At 53.7% G+C, this 11,081-nt stretch overlaps 1 pseudogene; it reads right to left on the bottom strand.

The window, feature by feature from the left end:
* Positions 1–1,113: 1,113 nt before the first annotated feature.
* Positions 1,114–10,069, bottom strand: LOC146797826 (uncharacterized; annotated as a pseudogene).
* Between the last annotated feature and the right edge of the window lie 1,012 nt (positions 10,070–11,081).

Here is an 11,081-nt window from a genome sequence, read left to right as displayed (position 1 = left end):
TACCTCAGAGTTCAGATGCAGGAATTTACATCTCCGGACAAGTCCAGCTCTTCTATCCTGGAAAGCATTTTCTCCAAGTGTGTTGACATGCATGCACAGCAATATTAAAAGCACAAGATTTCCAGGGTTGCAGCTGTGTTCTATGTTATGGCTAGGGACGTGAGACTGAACAAAGAAATTCAACAGAGCTCATTGTTTTTTTACCTTGAACACGCTGTGCAGACGAGGAGCAGAGTGTTCAACTGAATACATGAAATACAGACAGTTCTCATGTGAAAGCGAGCAAGTAAACTGTTTACCAGGAATGTGCCATGTAGTAACGTGAGCAAAGGTGGCAAAATGGCGTACAACTTATGCTAACTTAGCAATGTCTGTAAGTGTGTCATTATCCTCACTACACCCTCCCCTTGGTCAGTCCACGGGACAGTGGTCTTAGAGAGAACACAGCTTTCAAACGTCTGAGAAAGAACCAAGAGCATTTGTATTAGTGATACCATTGATTTTCAAGGAATATTCAGAAAGAGAAAGAAAGCGAGATAAGAGAGAGAGAGAAAAAAAAATGTTGTGTCCAAAAAGGCACATATTAAAATGTTTTTACAAATCCATCATGGATACTGTGGCTGATTCAATCCAGCAGGGTGTACGAACTGTATGTTGCAATAGCCTCTAAGAGGAAGTCATTGTTCTCGGCAGAAAAAAGTGTTGCCATCCAATTGAGTAGTGTGAATGAACATATATGTTCTTCAATTAGGGGAGCTTCCAGCACCACTAAAGGACAGCTTGCGTGATACTCAAAGTAACTGCATTGTAGGAAATCATCTGCTGCTGCAAAGATATCCCATTCAGCCAGAACTCCCAGGGCCGCTGCGCAGGCCATAATCCCAACACCGGAACATTCCTGCTCTAGGGCCACTAAGGGACTCCTCAGCAGTTCAAAATCAGGAGAAGGAAATGCCATATTGGAGAGGCAAAGATCCAATGCACATTCAAAGGGACAATCCAAGCAGTGGAAGACAGGTTGCACGTAAGTGAAATAGGCAGCACGAAAAGATAATCCATAAGCTACGCTTAGTGTGGCCAAGGGCAGAGCACCATAGCATTCAAAGCATGCGGCTACAGAGTATCTGCAGCCGGAGTTCGCCTTGCAGAGCCACAGGAGGTGCATCCATTGCGTAGTAGGCAAATCAACAGCAAGACCCCAGCGGCTAAGGCAAGTAATAAAGGGAAGCCGCCGAAGATGCTGGAAAAAATAGAATGCATAAAAGCTGGTATCGCACCAAATATAATTTGGAAAGTGGTCACAAGCCCAGAGCCCACAGCTTAAAAAAAATGGGCAGGGGGGGCGTGGCCAAGCTGTTCATGGAGTAAGACGCGAGCTGCCGGGGCTCCGGGCTGCCGCCGGAGGAAACTGCATTAAACGGCGATCTAGCGGCTGGGGAGACGCCTCCTCTGGGGGCGAGAAAACGGCGGAGGGGAGTGGGCTGTTCCCGGCTGGCTTGGAGAACCTGGGGCTGACGGATAGCGGCACTTGCGATCAAAGCCAGGGAGAGGCCCCGGGCGGAGCGGGTGCAGCCGCCATTTTGACCGTCCCTCCCCTGTGTGCTGTGGAGTAGCTACGCAGACTGGCCGGGTGCCTGAGCCCACCGGCGGAGCCACCTTGAAGTCCTGGGTGGGGACGAGGAGGCATAGGAGCAGCAGTTGGGGGACCTCGGCGCTTGTCGGAGGCAGCGGCGCTGGAGGGGCGGTCCCGGCTAGTGAGGGTGCGCCCACCATTTTGTGTCCCTGGCGTCATGGCGCTGTGGAGGAGACGGCTTTTGCTGCCGGGAGCTGGGGTCATCGGAGGCGCAGTGTGAGCGGCCTAGATAGAGGTGAGGAGGACGACGGGCGGCTGCGGCCCGAGCTTCTGGTCCTGCGAGCTGCTGCGGGGGAGGACGGCCTGCGGCGGCGGGGAAGTCCGCGGCTGATATCGTGAGGCCTGCATCGGGGAAACCCAGGGAGCGCTGCCTGCTTTGGAGGCGGCGGAGCTGCTGCGGCGCCCGGAGCTGCGAAGGGGCGTAAACTGGAGAGCACGTCCTGGGTCCTTTGTCAGGGACATCTCAGCCTGTTCCTGACGCTGTAGCTCGCTGTGGTGCTGCCGCCCCGGATCTGGGACACGCGCCCGAGTGTTGGGCCTACGACTGTCCTCCCTGTGCGCCCCGGGCCTGCCTGGCGTGGTGCGCCTCCGCCCTGCATTGGGGGTGAACTGGGGTCCCAGCTTGGCGCGTCGCCTTGGGATGGTGGTGCCCCCGCTTGTTTGATTGCCTCATCTCCTGGATCCTGAATGGGGTGTGGTGCGGGGCTGAGTTGTGTGGCCCTGGCGGGGCCTTGGGCGGTGTGAGCTGCTTGCTGCTGGGCCCTCATTGCATGGGCGATGAAGCACCCGCCCCTTGGTGATGGACAGGTACCCGCCGGTGTCGGCCTTCTGCGGGGGTAAGCCGCCTTCCCCTTGGGGGGCTGAGCGGATGCTGTTGAGGGGGCGGCGCACCTCCTCACCCTGAGATTCTGCGACATCTAATGTCCGAGCGGGGGAGGCCCTGAGACGGAGCTTCGTGGGATTGGGGACTAGCGGCGCTCACGTTTCGAGGGTGGTCTGTGTCTGTGCGGGCCCCGGCGCCCTGTCTCCCGTTACACCCGGAGCAAACGTCCTACGACGCTGCGGCCTGGGCTCGCGTCCACCGTGCCCGGAGTGGAGAGCGACCACGCGTCGGGCGCTACGCTGATCTGCCCGTAAGCCTCTGGGTATCGGCTGGCCTGCCTGGTGGTTGCAGTGGGGTGGAGGGGCCCTGAGTGGACTAATTGGACTGCTGTGGTGGCCCTCTTGTCGGGGCGGAACGGGGCTGCACAATGACGCGCACTAAACCAGGGAGGGAACCGCCGGCGACCTCTAAAGACACCACGGTGAAGGACCTCTGGAATAAGCCTGGAGCGGCGCAGGCGGGCCCCCCCATCGTTGGGGGCCGAGGCATCGGCGGAGCCGGTGATGCAGTCCTTCATGGCGCTCTTCATGCAAGACCTTAAGACTGAAATCGGCTCGCTGCGCACGGAGGTCCAGGCCTGCGTTAAGGAGCTCCGGAGGGACGTGGGGCAACTTGGGGACAGAGTGGATGACATGGAGAAGACCCTCGATGCTCGCACAGAGGATCAGGAACGCCTCTGGCAGCGGATAGCGACCCTGGAGGAGCATCATGTCGAACTCCAGATCTGGCAGGAGGATTTGGAAAATAGGGGGCGCCGCAACAACATACGCATTCGGGGCGTCCCGATTGGAGCGGAGGGGGCGGATATCATGACATTCGTGGCGGATCTTCTTCATGAACTCCGGGGGGACGACGATGCCTCGCCGCCGGCCTTGGACCGGGCCCACAGGGTCTCCGGGCCACCTGGGAGACCTGGACTCATCCCCGATATCCTGACGCGGGTCCACTTCTTTGTCGAAAAGGAAGCCATCCTGAAGGCGACTCGGGACAAACCCGAAATCATGTACAGAGGCGCCCCGATCCAACTGTTCCAGGACTTGGCCCCCACGACCCTCAGGCGCCGGAGGGCTTTCAGGCCGATCACTGACAAGTTGCGGGACCTCAACATCCGCTATCAATGGGGTCACCCCTTCGCCCTCATATTTCAATGGGAGTCCCGGCGCCGGGTGCTGCGTTCCTACAGGGAAGCGACCAGCTGCTTCAGATCCCGGACTCCCCGCCGGCCAGCCCGGCGCGACGCGCTGCTGGGCCTCGCGTCCCGCTCAAGCCTAGCTGTTCCAGGGTGCGCCGTCCGGGGCGGTCTCCCTCCCCTGCTGCAAGTCAATCATCGCGGGATAAGCAGGATATAATACGACATATTCGATCTTTGGAAGTGAGCTCATCGCCGGTGGGATTGCAGGAGTCCGCCCCCAAGTGAACCTACATGCTTGTGACACTGTTCATGCTGCGGGCCCCCCGCGAGGGGAGGGCTTGCTGCCTGTTCACTCAATGTATGTCTTGAACCCCACTTCAAAGCCACGACCACCTCATGTGGGGTGGGAAAGATGCCTGCCCTTCTTCTGTCGACGCTGCGGCTTCATGTGTGGGGCGGTAGCCCGGAGCTACTCCTGGTGTAATTGGTGAACAGTGATGGTGCCGACGGACCCCCATTCCTATTCTTGGGAGAGTGACATCTACGGGATAGCCTGTGCCACTGTGCCTGGCCACTCCCTAGACTGGAATAGGCCTTGTTGGCCATGTTGGCCGTTTTGTGGTTTCAGTTATTATTTCCGACCCTATCCTCCTCCTTCCCTCCCTTTTTTCTTCCTACCCCTCTGGCGGGGGGGACCCGTAGATGGGTTGGGGACTAAGGCGGGGATAATTGCACCAGCAGATCAGTACTCATGACTACAGTACCCTCCTGGAAGGTTATCTCTCTGAATGTGAAGGGGCTTAACTCACCTAGCAAAAGGCACCAGATCTGGAGATACTTGTTACAACAGGGCGCTGACATAGTTTTCCTGCAGGAGACGCATCTCCTCAAAGCTGACGTAGCTCGAATGGCCCACCCACGTTTTCCTCATCGGTTTTGGTCTTCAGCAGCCACTAAGAAAGCGGGGGTCGCCATCTTCTGTCGGGCGGGCTTTCTGCAGGGGGACGTGAAGACTCGTGGGGACACTGAGGGCCGGTTCCTGAGGGTTGAGCTAACGAGGGGACGCCGCACGTTACACTTTGCAACCTCTATGCCCCCAACCAGGGTCAAGACGCCTTCCTGCGTGGGGTAATTCGGGAGTACCTTGAACCGGTGGGATCGGACCTTATAGTAGGGGGCGACTTCAACTTGGTGTGGGACGCGGAGCTAGATCATTGTGGGGGAGCCTTTCATGGGGTGGGGGCCATGTCTGCCACAGTGAAAAAATCCCTTACTGCTCTTAACCTGGTAGATGTCTGGCGTTACCACTCTCCGGGGCTGAAGGATTACACCTATTACTCACACGCGCACCGCTCCTACTCCCGCATCGATATGCTTTTTGTCTCCCACTTCTTGCTTAAAGACACTATGTCGGCATCCCACTCGAATATCTCAGTCTCCGACCATGCCCATGTGGAAGTGTTGCTCCATGAGCGCCTTACTCGCACACCCTGCTCGCAACGCTGGCGGTTCCCGGACCACGTCCTGCGGGATCCGGTTGACAGGGAGGAAATCCAGGCGGCCATACTGGCGTACTTCGAGAACAATGATCTACCGGAGACCCCTCTCCCCCTTGTGTGGGATGCCTTCAAGGCCACGATACGGTGCACCCTCACAGCTATAGCTGTCGCTCGGGCGCGGGAGGCCCAACTCTACGAAACTAGGCTTGCCCGCGAAATTAAGACGCTGGAAAAGATGGACCAGGACCGTCCCCAGGCAGCCCATAAGCGGCGTTTAGCGGTCCTCCGTGGTCAGCTACGAGCGCATAGGACGAACAAGGCGGAACGGGCGCTACTCGCGCTCCGACAGCGTTTTTACGAAGGCGGGGATAAGGTGGGCACTGTCCTCGCGCGGCGCTTACGTACGCGGGTGGCCAAGGCTCATATCGCAAAGCTGCAGGGGGCAGGGGGAACTTGGGTGACCACTGAATCTGCGTAGCTTCAAGCGTTCCATGACTATTACTCCTCTCTTTATGTGGGGGACCCGCCGGAGCCCGCATTGATCTCGGCGGCTCTGGGTGAGTGTGATTGGGAGCCACTGAGTAAACACCACTCAGAGCTTCTGGAGGAGCCTATCACACTGGAGTAAATAGCGGGCGCTCTGAGAGACCTCCCATTGGGCAAAACGCCTGGGCCCGATGGGCTCCCGGTGTCGTTTTTCCATACCTTTCTACCGCAGTTACAGCCGTACCTCCTACGGCTATTTAATTCATTTGCGGAATCGGGAGGGCCGTCTCCAGATATGGCGATGGCTGAGATCGCCCTCATACCAAAGCCAGGGAAGGATCACACCCTCTGCTCCTCTTATCGGCCCATAGCCCTACTGAATACAGACCTCAAACTGTATACCAAAATTCTTGCCAAACGACTTTCTGCCCACTTGCCCCACCTTATTGACCCGGACCAGGTGGGGTTTATACATCAACGCCAGGGCGCGGACAATGTACGTCGCATAGCCCACATTGTAGGGAAGGCCAGGCATTGGGGGATCCCGGCTTGCCTCTTGTCACTCGACGCTGAAAAGGCGTTTGACCGGGTGGACTGGGCGTTCCTCCGAGCAGTTTTACGGAAAATAGGGCTTGGACCTAAGATGGAGGCGCGCATTATGGCTCCCTATGTCTCCCCCGCGGCTAGAGTGCGAGTGAATGGTCAGCTCACACAGCCCTTTCCCATCTGTAGGGGCACTCGGCAGGGTTGCCCCCTGTCGCCCCTGCTTTTTGCCTTAGTAGTGGAGCTGCTTGCTATCCTCATTCGCCAGTCCCCGGATGTCAAGGGCATCCCCCTTAGGGGCCGAGACCATAAGATCGCACTTTTTGCTGACGACCTTCTTCTCACGCTATCTGACCCCTTAACCTCGCTTCCGACAGCACACTCGCTGCTTCAAGCCTATGAGCGTGCCTCTGGGCTTAAAATTAATTACACAAAGTCCTGGGCGCTTAATCTCACGATTCCAGAGGAGGAGATTGCAGCGTCATGGACTTGTGCCCCCTACCAATGGGCGAGCAGATCAGTGAGATACCTTGGCCTTAACCTGACTCCGGACCTAGCCACCTGGACGCAGGCCAACTGGCAGGAGTGCAAACGCTCGGTTTTGGACGACTTGCGCACCTGGAACACTCTGCCGCTCTCCTGGCTTGGTCGCCTCAACGCAATTAAGATGTCCGTATTGCCGAAGATCCTCTATCTTTTTCAGACCCTGCCGACACCCATACCGGAACACCATATCCAAGGGTTACAACGTGATCTGATCTCATTCATTTGGGGAGGTAAGAAGCCGCGATTCTCTAACAAAATATTGAAACTCCCCCGGGACAGGGGCGGTCTTGCCTGTCCCAATCTACTGGACTACTATTGGGCGTCACACCTCCGCTTCGTTCTGGAATGGGGGGCGTGGGAAAGCGAAAAAATTTGGTTCCACATGGACAGGGCAGTTACATGTCGCCCAATTTGGAAACATGCTTGGCTGCCCGAGCGGCGCGCCACCGCAGCGCGTACATGGCGGTTCCCACTAAGACGGTCCTTGAGATCTGGGACAGGGTGGCGGTCCGCAGGGGCCTCACCACTTTCCCCTCCCCCCACACCCCTATAGCTCGCAACCCGCAGTTCCCGCCGGCTTGCCGCCCGCCCTACTTTGAGAACTGGAATGAATCTGGTTGTAGGACGATTCGAGACCTCTTTGTGGGGGGGGAATTCAAATCCTTCACACAATGCCAACGGGAATTTGGACTGACGGAAAAGGACAAATTCCAATATATACAACTTCGGCATTGGGTGCAGGGCTCCTCACTGGCGCAGGCGGCCACACGGCCCTACACTCTGTTTGAACAATTGGCGCGCACATTTGGTACTTATAGGGGCCTCATCTCCCGCATATACGAAGTGCTTCAGCATACACAGCGTCTTGGTCCCCACCCATACCAACTACGATGGAAGAACCTCTCCGGCTCGGGGGTTATTCCTGCTTAGTGGGCAAGGCTTTGGAGCGATATTCCCAGAACTTTCCGTAGCATTCCCCAACAGGAATTGGCTTACAAGGTGATGACCCAATGGTATTATACTTCTGTCCGACTCCAGAAGATGTTCCCCAAGGTGTCCCCGCTCTGTTGGCGCTGCACTCAAGCGTTGGGCGACTTCATCCATGTTTGGTGGACGTGTCCGCTTTTGACTACCTACTGGAAGGAAGTCCTCAGCCACATCAAGCGGGTGCTGGGCTACCCACTGCCAGAGGACCCGCTCACGATCGTTTTGGGCCGTGATTGCCATTTGAGCCTCCACATGCTGGGTGCAGCAAAGCAAACAGTAGCGGTATATTGGAAGAAGGCGGAGACGCCTTTCATTAACGTGTGGTTTACCCGCCTATGGCAGGTGGTGGCGATGGAACTGCTCACGTCCCGCCTTCAATTCAGGGAAACTAGGTTCAGGACCCTTTGGAAACCCTTGGTGGACCACCTGGGGAAGATAGAGCCTGCTAGGTTACAACCGCCGAGACTGCGGGCCCTAAAGTTGTTTGATGATGGGATTAGCCCGACAGACCCGGGGGTATTCTTGAGGTCCGCAGGGCAACCGCCCTTCTCATCGGAGGGCCCCTAACTCCAGGTGAGTGCGCTATGGTCTTACTCCCTCACTGCACTGTTGCATATCACCTCACTGGTACTATGGGCCCCCGGGGGACAGCATGCCCAGATTAAGAGAGATAAGCCGAGTAAGGGCAGCGAGGCCCTGTATTCCCTGTCCCCCCGCCAGTTTTCCCCTCTCTGCCTCCGGCGCACCCCCCCTCTTCTCCCGACTTTCCCCCCTTCTTTTTTCTGGTTTGTCTTTCTTTCAGGATTTATAGAGGTTGAGTGATGTGATAGCGCCATGGTATCACAGAGCGGCAGCACAATGCTAGCCAGCCCAGTCCTCTTGAGGGTTGCGGGTTGGACCGGGAATCTCGCAATGCACTGTAAGAAATGTATATATCATGGCGAACGAAGCTAGCATAGGCCTGGCTTAGAGAGTAATATCTACTTGTCCTGCGCAGGGTAGTGATAGCCACCGATAGCCACCGGATTTGGCAATGTGCCCTCCTGGCTTGGTCTCGCTGGTCTCCCGTTAAAGACTAGACTGCACTACCAGCTACACTTGTTATTTCTGATTCCCAGGCTTGTGTGAGCACGTCTACAGGCATGCTTTGGGTTGACAGGCACGCTCGGTGTGATACACTGAGCCGGGGTGCGGCTGACGGGGCAATGTTACAGGTGTTTCAACGAGTGTGCATGTTAGGGAGATGGGGGGGCATAATGTCCGGAGGGCGGGGGGAAGACTCTGTGTATAGAGTATACGGCTGGACCTATGTTGTGAGGTATATGAGATATGCTCTGTTCTATTGCACTTGCCTTATGAAACTATGCTTTTTCTGCTGCCGGCCACGGTGGTTGTAGGCACACAGCTGTGTATTCTGACTGATCTCACCTCTCAATAAATAAAAAGTTGGTTACACAAAAAAAAATGGGCAAAGCCAGTAGTGTTAGAAGCATTGAAGATAGTGTGAATTAACGCACTGAAATGTAGTGGGAGGTCAGTATTAAGAAGTGACTGGACCTCTGTACGAGTGTTAGCCACATGAAGGACGAATGTCTCACTGGTAGATGTGAGAGAAACTTCTTTTTGGGATAATAATGCTTTTATTCTGCTCAACTTATTGAAATCTGTCTTCAAGGTCGGAATGGAAGGCCAAATCGAGTTATCGAGTATCCCGTGTGGGGGTGGAAAAAGAACATTTTTACAGCAAACCACACGCTGAGAAACAGTTACTATGTAAGAGATGCCGGCTAACATGCCGCAGCAGTCCTCATTATTTAAAAGCAAATAACTACCATTTGCAAGTAGTGTGAAAGTCGGTGTTATAGATGGCACGGGTGTTCCTTTCAAAACACATGCCAGATTCGGGCGGTAAGGTTACACGCAACGTGTAATTTGATGTTCTTACAGACTAGGGAATTACCTATTGTGCTTTCACATAATTCCCCAGTAAGGTATACTTCTTTGTCATCCCTAAGGCATCTGTATGTGAAAGGCAGAGACCATACTTCGTGTAAAAATGCACCTCCCAATGGTTCATAGCGGCCCAGTGGGTAATGTTTCATACACGAGGTAAATTTAAACAAAGAAAATGAGAGCGTTATCAGCCCATGGATGAGCCAGACCGCAGAGTCTGTCTCCGCCATAGAGAATGGGAACGATTCCAACCTTTCAATATGCAACAGAGAATATGTAGCATCTTTCATGGACATAAACTGTTGTTTTGTTGTCAAGTTAAATGGCAAAAATAACGATGACGTATTCAGGTAATCCCATGGAACTTTACTCATTTTAAGAGTCTGTAAAGTCCAGGCAAATTGCATGACTGAACGTAATTGATTCTGACCATGATACAAAACAGAAACATCCTCTTGTACGATGTCAACAACAGATGAAACAATATTGTCCAACGTATAAATGCGGGAAGAAAGGGTGTTAATACTATTATCAACAACAGCAAGCACTTTTTCAAGATTAGCCTGATCTATTGCCCTTAAACGCGAAGCTGCTTCAATTTGGGATAGTTTCCAGATTTCATTGTAAGTAGCATATATACATCTTTTTAATCTAAGACCTGCGGGTCCCTTTATGAAATATGTTAAATCAATGTCACCTGATAATAACGGCAAATGTTTAACTGAAGCCAGTAACGAGTGTTGTAACCAGTTTTGACAAAGTTTCCCTCCTGAATATGTGGTAACAGAATAGGTGTTTGAAAAACGAGGATCAGGCCATCCTGTGTGTAACCAGGAGCCTTGGCGAGGAAACGAAGTTGACAAGCATCCAAACTAGTCTGCCAAACCAACCAACCTAGGGGGTCCAGACTAGACAGATTAAAGGTGTCATTTTTTTAAAAGTGATTGTAATTCGTCCAGGGAATAATTAGTAAGACTGCTCCAGTTCTCATAAGCAGCCAGAGCAGGGATAGGAGGGACATTCATTTGTTTAGAAGTTGCCAAACCAAAACAGGTAGTTTGATAAATTGAGTCATTTAGACATAAAATCTGTGTTGGGATGAGGCAGGCACGGTGTAACGTCTCTGTGCCTTGCACCTGCCAAGATTTAGAATCCCAGACAGATTTAAGGTCAATCGATGATTTCCAAAGCTCATAGCCCCCAACTGTTAAATCGTCTATAAAGGATTTAGAATATAATAATTTAGTATGGGTGAGCATCACTTTAGGATTAGAGGAAATATTCAATTTAAAATAGAATGAACCACGGTTAGATGTGTCAAAATCTGTAAAATAGGTGAATTTTTTCAAAAACGTATTCGAGCTGCCTTTCAATGGAGCTGGACAATGTTCCCATTGTGTATAATTAAAAACATTTCTA

This window comes from Triturus cristatus, chromosome 9, assembly GCF_964204655.1.
Source record: "Triturus cristatus chromosome 9, aTriCri1.1, whole genome shotgun sequence".
NCBI lineage: Eukaryota > Metazoa > Chordata > Amphibia > Caudata > Salamandridae > Triturus > Triturus cristatus.
Note: the sequence above shows the minus strand (reverse complement) of the source record. Positions and strands in the feature narration are given on the sequence as shown.